At 40.0% G+C, this 12181-nt stretch overlaps 1 pseudogene; it reads right to left on the bottom strand.

Annotated features, from left to right (window-relative positions):
• Positions 1-2446: 2446 nt before the first annotated feature.
• Positions 2447-4144, bottom strand: LOC145429333 (uncharacterized; annotated as a pseudogene).
• Between the last annotated feature and the right edge of the window lie 8037 nt (positions 4145-12181).

Consider the following 12181-nt stretch of genomic DNA (forward strand, 5'->3'; position numbering starts at 1 on the left):
CAAAAATAGTGAGATATCTTGCAGAGGGATGCAGCAGTCTCAAAATTGCAAAGCTTCTGAAGCGTGATCATCGAACAATCAAGCGTTTCATTCAAAATAGTCAACAGGGTCGCATGAAGCGTGTGGAAAAACCAAGGCGCAAAATAACTGCCCATGAACTGAGAAAAGTCAAGCATGCAGCTGCCAAGATGCCACTTGCCACCAGTTTGGCCATATTTCAGAGCTGCAACATCACTGGAGTGCCCAAAAGCACAAGGTGTGCAATACTCAGAGACATGGCCAAGGTAAGAAAGGCTGAAAGACGACCACCACTGAACAAGACACAGAAGCTGAAACGTCAAGACTGGGCCAAGAAATATCTCAAGACTGGTTTTTCTAAGGTTTTATGGACTGATGAAATGAGAGTGAGTCTTGATGGGCCAGATGGATGGGCCCGTGGCTGGATTGGTAAAGGGCAGAGAGCTCCAGTCCGACTCAGACGCCAGCAAGGTGGAGGTGGAGTACTGGTTTGGGCTGGTATCATCAAAGATGAGCTTGTGGGGCCTTTTCGGGTTGAGGATGGAGTCAAGCTCAACTCCCAGTCCTACTGCCAGTTTCTGGAAGACACCTTCTTCAAGCAGTGGTACAGGAAGAAGTCTGCATCCTTCAAGAAAAACATGATTTTCATGCAGGACAATGCTCCATCACACGCGTCCAAGTACTCCACAGCGTGGCTGGCAAGAAAGGGTATAAAAGAAGAAAAACTAATGACATGGCCACCTTGTTCACCTGATCTGAACCCCATTGAGAACCTGTGGTCCATCATCAAATGTAAGATTTACAAGGAGGGAAAACAGTACACCTCTCTGAACAGTGTCTGGGAGGCTGTGGTTGCTGCTGCAATGTTGATGGTGAACAGATCAAAACACTGACATTAATGAGTTTTTTGGGTTCATTGAGAACATGGTTGTTGTTCAATAATAACATTATTCCTTTAAAAATACAACTTGCCTAATAATTCTGCACTCCCTGTATGTGGGCCAGGTCTGGCAATGATGGCACTACTTATGTTCCTATTTTCCTATTTTAGTTAGTAGACCCAAATGCCGTGTTGCAATACTATACTGCTATGGTAGCCAACGTTTCAAATGTAGGTTTGGCAGGTGTGTGAGTGTACACTTTATCCTAAACCTAGTCACCTACTCATGTTTATCACTGGGTGGCTGTAGCTCAGGAGGTAGAGAAGGTCACCTAAAAATCAGTCCATTCACTGTCTGAACAGAGTTTCATCATGTTACTTTTGCACTATTATGTTCCAGCGCATGTTGTTATTACATGGTTTGATTAAGGCACACATTAGGCTGATATCTGGGGCCAGAGCTGAAACTGTTCTGGGCAAGCAGTGTGTCTGCAACTGGCCTTGTGCTGGCCCATGTGTGGGCCACCTCTGGCAAACCAGATCTGGGCCACCAAAGGGCCGTCATGCTTTGCGGTATGTGAGCCATGTGTAAGCACATTGTGTGGGCCAGATCCAGGCCATACCAATTTTGCTATATGGGTCTGAGACAGGATGTTTCTAATTTTAGAGATATTTTTTTAGAGATATTGAGAAATGCAGGTAAGCAGTCCGACATATTTGTTTATTATGCATACTGAAGGACATATCCTGGTCAAAAACAACTCCAAGATTCCTAACAGTGCAACGCTAAATGTGTGGTTTTATTTTTAATTCAAACCCTATTACATGTTTCTGTTAAGAAAAAACAAAATGTGAGATGACAGGTTTTGCAAAATGATAAAAATGAAAATACATATATGCACACTGATATTTAATTGATTAAAAACAAATGTTAGAATTATTTCACAGTTCATACTTTATATGGTTAAACAACATGCTAATTTAGCCAAAATCAATCAATCAATCAACCAATCAGTCTTTATTTATAAAGAACTTTTCATACAAAAAATGTAGCACAAAGTGCTTCACATAGTTAAAAGCAGCCCACCCCACCCTCCAACTCACTCCCCACACTCTCATTAACATAAATGATGTGAATACACACATATCTCCCCCCCCCCCCCCCCCCCCCACACACACACACACACGCACACTTAAAGAGTAAAAATTGGGCTGGGTCCACATGAGCCAAGTGAGGAAACACTATGACAGGGAGCCGTCTGCTCGAAGCTCGAAGATTTTATGTAAATATATATGTCATTCAAATAACCTTTGAATATTGAACAAAATACTTTTTCTGTTCATGAAGCCACATGTTAAAATCATTTTCATAAGTTAATTAAAAGAAGCAAATTTCTTTTTATCATGCCTTCCAAACCAAAAAAATGTAAATCACTTGTTCCAGATTCTATGATAAAATTGCAGAACCTCTTATTTAAAAAAAACATGTGTTTATGTTTCATTTGTAAACTGCAAAGTAAACAGGGTCTGTATTACAGTACAACTTCTTCATCCTGGCGGTGTTCCCGCTGGTGCAGGGTCCGCTCTTCGGCAAAGGTTTCTCCATTTGGTTCTGTCCAAGGCGTCCTCAGGTGATGCGTTGACGGTCTTAATGTCCTCCTTAATTTTGTCCATCCACCGTTTCTTCGGTCTGCCTCGAGGCCGGCATCCTTCTGGGTCGATCATCATAGCCGTTTTTGCTACAGAGTTCTCATCGCTTCGAATCACATGTCCATACCACCTCAGGTGGGACTCGAGCATCTTTTCCTTAATTGCAGCTACGCCTAGTCGCTTCCGTATGTCTTTGTTCGTAACATGGTCCCGTCTTGTAATTCCCAAGCTCCATCAGAGCATGCACATCTCCATGGTGTTTAGGGCCTGTTCATGTGTGTTCACATGCGGAGCCATACAGGGCTACTGGGCGGACCACTGTTTTGTAGATTTTTCCCTTGAGTCGATCTGGCATTCTTGTATCGCAAAGGACACCAGTGACCTGTCGCCATTTTAACCAGGCTGCATTTATTCATGCTCGGACATCGGAGGTGATATTTCCATCGTAGCTGATGACTGAGCCCAAGTAGTGGAACTCTTCTGTCTACTTCAACTCTTCATTGTTAATTATGATGGTGCCATCAGTTTGATGGCCTGCTTCCAGGTATTCGGTCTCTGTATTACAGTACAACTAAAGATCTAAATCTTGTAGAACATCAACCAATAAACCATAGCTCCAAAAACATTTTCTAGTGATGCTGACAGCTAAGAGGTCATGGCCATGCCACCTGCTGGGTGAACTGTCTAGTTTTTATGGTGTGTTCTAAAAAAAAAAAACCGAGTTGAGCACTTGGAATGAGCAGGAAGAAACAACATTCCTCTATTTTTATCTTGGAAAATAAACAGTAGAGGCATTACACTCCGGATGGCAGAGCGGTTTTCCTGGGAATACATTCATCAATCTGACAAACATGTCATACTCTCTAACCTCCATCTGATCTCATCTGCTGCACTGTTGCTAAAAACAATATGAAAAAAATGAGGGGCATAACTTGGCAACATTATGGTACAACAAAGCCTCTAAAACTCTGAAGAACTAGTTGAGGCTGTAATTACGTAGAAACAACTGGACTGATTATTTATGTCACACAGGAAACTGGAGATAAAAACATGGCTTGGATTTTAAAGAGTCATGTTTTTAAGAGCAAAGAGCAAGACTTTATAAGTCTTGACTAGGAGAAACATAAGATTTGGAATGAACATCATGCTAACGTCACTGGTGCTGTGTGCACTTTCTGGTGATAAAAAACAGTGGAAATAGGTGAAATAGGTGTCACTCAAAACACTTCAGACTACAAGTAAGATTTTTACCATAGATGCAAAAAAAATAATGCAAGTGTACCTCACATTCTTGTCCAATGAGGAATCGTCGACAAACCTAACATGCTCATCTTTGGTCTGCAGAAGCGAACCAGAGTGCCAGTAGGAACTCTAGATTTACCCCATTGGCCAAATTAGCATTTAGCTGCAACTGATAATTGTCAAACATAATTACTAAAAAGAAGTGCACATTAGCAGACGAGGCACAAGAGGACCTGATGATGCTGTGAGTAGTATGCTAACCAAAATAATACAGTGCAGGTTTTTGTTTAATGGAAACTGTCATTCTGTCTGTGAGGAGACAGTGCTGACCATTGTGCCATCCAACATGGCCATTATTTCTGTAGAAATACTGTCCTTCAGAGCTCTAAATGTGATTTTAATTGTTTTATATTGTTTATCATACACTGTTAAGATAAGTTGAACTAAAATGAGCTATCTGGATGTATTGGTAAATGGTATATGGCCTGTATTTGTATAGCGCTTTACTAGTCCCTAAGAACCCCAAAGCGCTTTACACAACCAGTCATCCACCCATTCACACACACATTCACACACTGGTGATGGCAAGCTACATTGAAGCCACAGCCACCCTGGAGCGCACTGACAGTGGCGAGGCTGCCGGACACTGGCGCCACCGGGCCCTCGTATTGACGACACAGGTCTGCTGTGCTATTTAGTGGTGACCCGAAGTCTGCCATAGAAACAGATTTTGGAGACCATAAATTGAAGTGTAGGTGATGTATACTAAATGTGAAGCAAATGGAAAAATGAAAATTTTTCAAATTCTACATCTACGAGATCAAGAAGAAACTGGTATGAAGCCATTAAATTAAAAATTAAGACATTATCCAGTGTGGAATGATCAGAAAAGAGACAAAGATAACTGTCTTTGTTTTTTTCTCTCATATCTTCATTCTTGACCTTAACAGAAGGCACTGTGCTAACTTATTTCCACAGTAGATTATTGATATTAACCACAGCTGACTTCAGTTCTCTCCCATTCCTTGGGAACTGTCAAAATGCATTAGGAGAACTGAAGTAACTAGCAAACATGAAACAAAACCTAAAAGCTGGTGGGCCTCTGCATGTCTCCTCCACGACTATTATTAAGCTACTCTGTAAGGTCACATTTAACAGTGTTATGAGTGAGGCATGACTCATTCATAACAATGACATGGCTTACTGAAGGGGAGAGGAAGGTTGAAAGCAGGTAGAAAATAGTAAGATTGTATAAATAATTTTACCATCACAGGGTGATTTCTGAGTAAGAGTATCTGAGGCTTTGATGCAAGTAACAACAGCTTCCCTCTTGGTACTGCAGTAGTTTCCTTTGTGAAGCGCAGGTGAAACGTGCTTCACCATCTCCTGCAGTTTTTTTTCCTTAACAAACAGAGACATGTAAATAAATTGCAGCCTTGGGGCATGACAGTAGGTCAAGTTTCTTTTATCTCATCACTGGAATGAAACAAGCATGCTTTTACCCCACATACGACACCACATAGAGACCACCAATGTTGTTTGACTTGAATTCCTGTCAGTGAAATAGGCCATAACATGCACATGGATCCATCCGTGTTTGTTTTTCCAGTAAAAATCCTGCGGATTTCTGCGCAGTTTTGTTTCACAAGCTGCAAAAGTGCACAGCTTCAGCAGAACAATACAAGCAAATCCCACAGATTCCAATTTATTGAAAAGATGTTTTCTCTGTTACATCTGTCTTTGAGAGAAAACTATGGTTCGGGTGACATGCAGATTTTGTTTTGTTTTTGTTTTTAATAACAGTGATTTGTACAGTCCACAAATTGACTCTGAAAAGTCACATCAGTTATCATAAATACACATCAAACTGTGACTGTTTGGCTCTCACTAAATAATGACTAAAATAACATTGGAATACTGGTTAAATTATTATTCTGCATGTTGCCTCCTTGTAGGTGTTACACTGTTACCCACAAACAGTTCAAATTTCGAAAACTTTATTGAATTCAGTATATTATAACTCTGGAAAGTAAATACACTCTTGATTATAGAATTGTGTATAATTGCCTTTAGCAGCAGTAGCCTCCATAATATATTTCTATACCCAGATGTGCTATAAAACTGTTTTAATTCATCAATTTTTCTGGGATGTCTTAAATGAACCGTTGTTTTCAGGTCTTCCAATGGCATCTAAGTTGGGTTTAAGATCAGGATTCTTTATTCACTAACTTTATTCAGAAAAAAGTTTAGTTCAGTTTTTGTTATTCTCCCTGTGCTATCATAGCTCTCACTTTGGGCGCTTTAATTTTCTTTCAAAGTCCCAGAAAAAAATGCCTTAGATTAATTAGTGATTTCAAATTGAATATGAACATGAATAATTGTCTTTCTGTGTGTTACCACTGTGATACTCTGGCAGTCTGTCTGCGCTGTTTCCTACCTCTTTCCCATTTTTAGCTGGTGGAAGCTCCAGACAGTCTGCAAGCCTGAACTGGATAAGCAGATGAGGAAATACATGGCTGTACAAACTGATGGACTGACATCTGTCTTTCACTTTGATTTAGATGGAAGTAGTGAATAGTGAATGGAGTAGTGAATACAGAAATTCTTGTGCAGAAATTCCAAAGGGTTCACAAAATGTTTCCTGCAACACGTAAGCATACATGCATTCATATATAGAGCAATGCTAATTAAAAATAATCAGGTAATCCCATTTCCTGTTTTTTTTTTTTTTTGTTCAGTCAACACGGGTCTTCTCGAACATGGGAAAAGTAATTGTGAATATAGAACCAAAAACAATCTGCCTATTCACCCAGTAAAGCCAGCCTCAACTATTTATATTATCACATACTAAGCAACATGAGGCAGACACATGACAGACATTATAAACTATACTTGCACGTCAGAAAGGTCTGTCATAACTGTAAAACCAGAGGTGCAAACAAAAGGTACTATAGGAGCCAAGACTAAGTGCATAAAACAGTTGGGAAATAGCTTTCTTGTACAAAAGCCCATTAGCGAAATTAAATTTTAAGGCTCAAAGCACTGAATAAGAGTAAGACTGTGTCCCCAAACATGTAACAAAATCTGCATATAAGCTTAGAAATTTTTCTTCATCTGGATAAAACATGAAGTGCCAAAAAAAAAGAAATGACTGTATGTACCCAGGATATCTTTCATTATCTGGCTTCACTAACACAAGCTATTGGGATAAAGTACATTTTCATGAGAAATGATTTGACGGTAGGTGGCAATTTTGTACCCAACAAATTAGATCTGCAACATAGGTTACCACTCTGATATAAAAATTCTTAAAACTAAAACCCAGGTTTAACCTTAAGTTGCCTTGATAAGCTTGAATCCTGCTTTGTAGTACTGGCAATAGGAAACTTGCAGGGTATAAGGTACAGTGAAGAAAGAACAAATTATGCTCATAACATTTGAACATGACTTGCTAGTCATTTCTTATTTTTAGCCTTTATGCTAAGTCATGCTAACCATAATCTTTGTGTTTTTTAAGAGCAAAGGAAAATTCTGTTCATTTTATCTAGAAACTGGTATTGTTCTAAATTTAGAAATAAATATTGTCAAAAACTTTAGCTGTTCTTTTAGTTAAAAGCAAAAGTATTTTACAGATTGTTCTTTCACTTCTTCCAGTTTCCGGCAGCCTCGCCTCTGTCAGTGCACCCCAGGGCAGCTGTGGCTACAATGTAGCTTGCCATCACCAATGTGTGTGTGAATGGGTGGATGACTGAATGTGTAAAGTGCTTTGAGGTCCTTAGGGACTAGTAAAGTGCTATACAAATACAGGCCATTTACCATTTAATTTCCTCAGTCTATTTAAGCAACTACTGTGAACAGTCGTGATATGTTCTTCTGACTCAGCTATTCTACCCAGCTCTTTTGCACTCTGTCTCCTGAGGTTATTGATGTTGAGTAGCAATGGCCTCTCCAGACTGAGCATCATTTCCAATGTTCTGTGAAGCTGCTGGCCAAAGACAACAATGGGTTCTTCAAGTTTCCCCAAAAACCACTTTAATCAATACCATGGCCGTTGCTAATAACTGCTAAATGGTGTGATGTGGAGAAAGTTTGGGATCAAGCCGACATTTTGAGTTCATTTGAAACACAAAGGTCGTGTCCAAATTCATGGGCTGCATCCTCCTGAGGCCGCATTTGTAGACCGATTACATCACAGCGACGTGCCGAAGGCTGTCCAAATTCGTAGACTCCTCCGAATGCAGCCGACAAATGCGTCCTCATTTTCCCCGAATTTGAAGGATTTTCAGATCTCTGCAGACTTTCGCTACTCAGGTTAAACGTAATATAATATAATATATACACTCTAAAAATGTTATTGTTGGGCTTTTTTCAGTGTTTTAATTGTTCGTGAGTCAATCGGTTTGGCTGAGATTAAAGTTATTAGATTAGATTAGATAAAATAAAACTTTATTAATCCCACTGGTGGGTTCCTCCGGGATTTTCACACACCTGAATAAACGTCAAACAGAAAACTGATTAAACAGAAGTATGAGACGGTCGAGAATTTACACCAGTGTCCTGTTATATTTTAGATAGCAAGGAGCAGACGGCTGAGTTTATTAAACTCCACCGAGACAGCGGTGACGCTAATCACAAGGCTAGACCGTCCAATTTCCCCAGCCATTTACTTCTGGCCTACCCGACCTTCTGAGGACCCGGCCTTCGCGGTCTACGTGGGCCGGGTCCTCAGGAGGATGCAGCCCATGAATTTGGACACGACCAAAGCGTTTGTGGTAGAATTTTTGTTGGCAATATTCAGACCATACTGCCTCAGATGGTTAGAATGTTTTGCGCTTGAAAACTCCCCTGTGCATCCGCAGTCTTGTCCACTGAATGGGCTTTATTGGGGGAAAAAAATGAAGGTTAAAGGGAATATTTGACTGCTGGGGATTCTCATATATCATTGATTTTAACAGCTACTTGTGGAAATTTTAGCGAGGACCTTTTTTGGTGCACCCACTTTCCAGTCCCCCGCTTTCTCTCTCTTCCATTAAACTTTGGAACACATGTAAACTCATTGAAATTAGATGTTGATTACCTATGGAGAGGAAATAAGAGTTGCATTCAGACCAGATGTCTTGTTTTTGCATCTCATTCTGAGGTAAACCTGAGAAGAATTCACCTTCACTACTGAGTGCTTTTGTCAGATTGGTTTTCTAGAAAGAGAACAAAAAATGGTTGATTCCTCCAGTCAATGCTGTGAAGTGAAAGTGCTTTATGCTTCATGTCTAAAAACTTTTAACTACTGCAATATCAGGCCTGGAAAAGTGTGCAATTCTGATATATGGGTCTGTAACTGCAACAATTAACTCATATATAACATGACATGAGATATATTTAAGTTTGTTTTCCATGTTTATAATTTCTAACTTCTAGAATGTTTTGGTGACAAGGAAATCAAATACTGAGTGACCTGCCTGAATTATAGTGTATTAGTGAGTGGCAATCTCTAGCAGTGCCGTAACCTTTAATCTGAACTGAAACCTTGAGCATTTACTTGTTGAATTAGTCAAAGAAAAGTAACATAGACAGATGGTGATCAAGTTTGAACTGCACACATTGTGAAACTGTTAAGCAAACCTTAATGAGGTGGATATATTGAGCCTGCACTGGACATGTGTGAGTACTTAAATTGTTTCTGGCAGCTCTTTGAGTTTGGCGTCTGAAAACATAACAGCAGTGGAGCGAATGGAAGAAATGAAAACATGCTGAATAAGCCCAAGAAGCACTGTGTTGTAAAAGTTGAGAAATCAAAAGATGACTCATTGGTCAAAGTGCATACCAAACAATGAGCTTTGTTCTCTTTTGAATGCATTTACACTTGAGTTGGCTGAAATCTGAACTAGGTTTTCAGGGATCAGCAAAGCAGGGAGGTCAGGGTGATCGTTCTTTTCCTGGTAAACCCTTTCCCTTTTGTTCATCTCTTGAGTCCAGTTCAAAGAGGCTACACCCAGTCTGTCTTATCTACTCTCTGATTTTTAATATTTAGTAAGTAAGTCATCGCCACCTCTGCATCTGTCTCCATAGACTTCAAACTCATTAATCGCTGCATTTTCTGCCATTTGTTCACCATTCACCATTAATTGCAAAGAAAGTCCCATTTAAAATTTAGTTACAGGACTTGCACATGAATAAGGGTGAAATATTATGCAGCTAGTGGTTTATCTGGCTGTTGAGGACTCTACTGTTGACATGGATGCTAAAAATCATCAACACAACCTCCATGAGAAAACTCAGCAGTCAATACTTGAAGTGAACAGGGGAGGCAAAATGTTATTCCCACTATCCCATTTCACTTATAGTTCTTCCCATTTCACAACACAATATATTTTTTTGTTGACCTGGGAAAGCTTTCAGGGTAGGTATGCTGGAATCCAGTTCTGTCCAAAAGGAGGGAGAGATCTAAAGTCTTGGACACAGGCTCATAAATATGTCCAATGAATATCCATCTACTGTGCACTTCATGGCTCAGTCACACTAGAGTAAACAGGACAACAACCTCCTTGTGTCTCCGACAGACTGGTGGTTGCTCAGTTATTTTACCTAATTTGGAGCAACCAATCAGATGCCCACACATTAAGCTTGTAACACCATCAATACGCTTAACTGCACATGTTGCATGACGCAAGGCAACGTGTAGTGGGCCTCACTGCTTCAAACAATAGTGGGCTGACTTGGGACAGTCTAAGTTGGGGACTTGAGTCAGATGGTTGTGTTCTGGTTATGTTTCTTTCAGTTGTGCCACGGTCTCTAACCACTGTTTTCCCTTGTGTAACTGCAGTATTTCTCTTTTTACCCACTGAGCAGAAAAAGATACTAATTGTAATGTAATCAGCAGTGGTTTCAGGGTATATTAAACTATCAGAGAAACTACACATGAATTTACCTCAATGTTAATGTGCCACAGATTTGGCAAAATAACTTTTTTTTTCATCATGAGTCATCATCCTTCTTCAGTGTTTGGTCACATTCAAAGACAACATTGGTGTCTATGAATGTGGCATGAATGTACCATTGGTTTAATGGTAGGCACATTTTGATTTACACCAATATTTTTTGATAGCCACAGTTAGCATCCTTACAATGTCACAGTGAAATAAGCTAACTGAGCTCACTATTAAGCACTAGCATTAGCTGATTGCCCCCATTTTTTAAACTGGTTCATGTCAAAAACACCAAGCTTAAAGAAGTGTGTATAGTATCCTCACAGCATCACTTAGGCAGATGATAAGCACCTGGCACCTCCTGAGGTAATAAATGTTTCATCAGCTAAATACTTTCTGCTTTACCATCTTTTCATAGTAAATTTATTGTCACGATCCTGGGTCTTTTGACCCAGCGTTTTGAGTTTTAGTTTATGGATGTTCATGTTTTATGTTTTAGCTCATTGGGTTTTCTAAGTTCATTTGTTTATTACTTTCCCCTTGTGTTTCCTGTGTTAAGACTCCCTTGTCCTTATGTGTTTCATGTCTGCATGTCTTTTAAGTTCATGTTGTCATGTCTGCAATTCATTGTGTTTCCTGTTTTATTTTGAAAGATGTCCAGTGTTCCTGTTTTCATTGTGTTTAGTTTTACACTTTAGTTTTACACTTCCCCCATGTGTTGCCACTTCTCCTGATCACCTCGTGTGTATTTAAGTCCTCAGTCTTGCTGTGTTCAGTGTCGTGTCATCCCTCATATATGTCTGTGTTTTGTTTGCCAAGCCTGCCAAGTTTATTTTGTATCGCCAAATTTAGTTTATTTTCTCCAGTATTCAGCAATAAAGCTACCATTTTGAGTTTCAGCTTGGCCTTTGCGTTTGAGTCTTTCGGGTCCTTTCATGCCTCCCTCCACACAGACCATGACATTTATGCCACAAAATTTAGGAATTTAGGAACTTAAGATGTGCAAAGATGAAAACTTCTAAGTGTCACGGCTAGACATTTAAAAAACTCTCTGTTCTTCATCACAGGACTTCAGAAAGAAAAACCTTAATGTGTATCTTGTGTTTGGTCCTCATAGCATAGAGGAAAAGTCCTTTATCTGAATGTGTGCAGTTTGTTTTTTCAGTTACTCCCCTTTGGTGAGATCATCACTCTGCGTCAGGTTGGCGGTGAGTTGGGTGCTGTCCCACAGCTGTGCAGCATCAGGCTGGAAATCCCCGCATCCTCAGTCCAGAGCCTTGAAGAGTGTGCATACATAAGCATTCACTATGTGGGGTGGTGTGTGTGTGTGTGTGTGTGTGTAAGGGACGGAGATAGAATGGCTGGTTGTGCCTGTGGAGTTTGGCTGCTGGTGTGTGTATTTAGGTGCTGTTTTGTGTGTCCGTGTGCTGTTATGTTTGTGTGTAGGTGGATGGTTTGAATCCTGGAT

Source organism: Astatotilapia calliptera, chromosome 6 (assembly GCF_964374335.1).
Source record: "Astatotilapia calliptera chromosome 6, fAstCal68.1, whole genome shotgun sequence".
Classification (NCBI taxonomy): Eukaryota; Metazoa; Chordata; class Actinopteri; order Cichliformes; family Cichlidae; genus Astatotilapia; species Astatotilapia calliptera.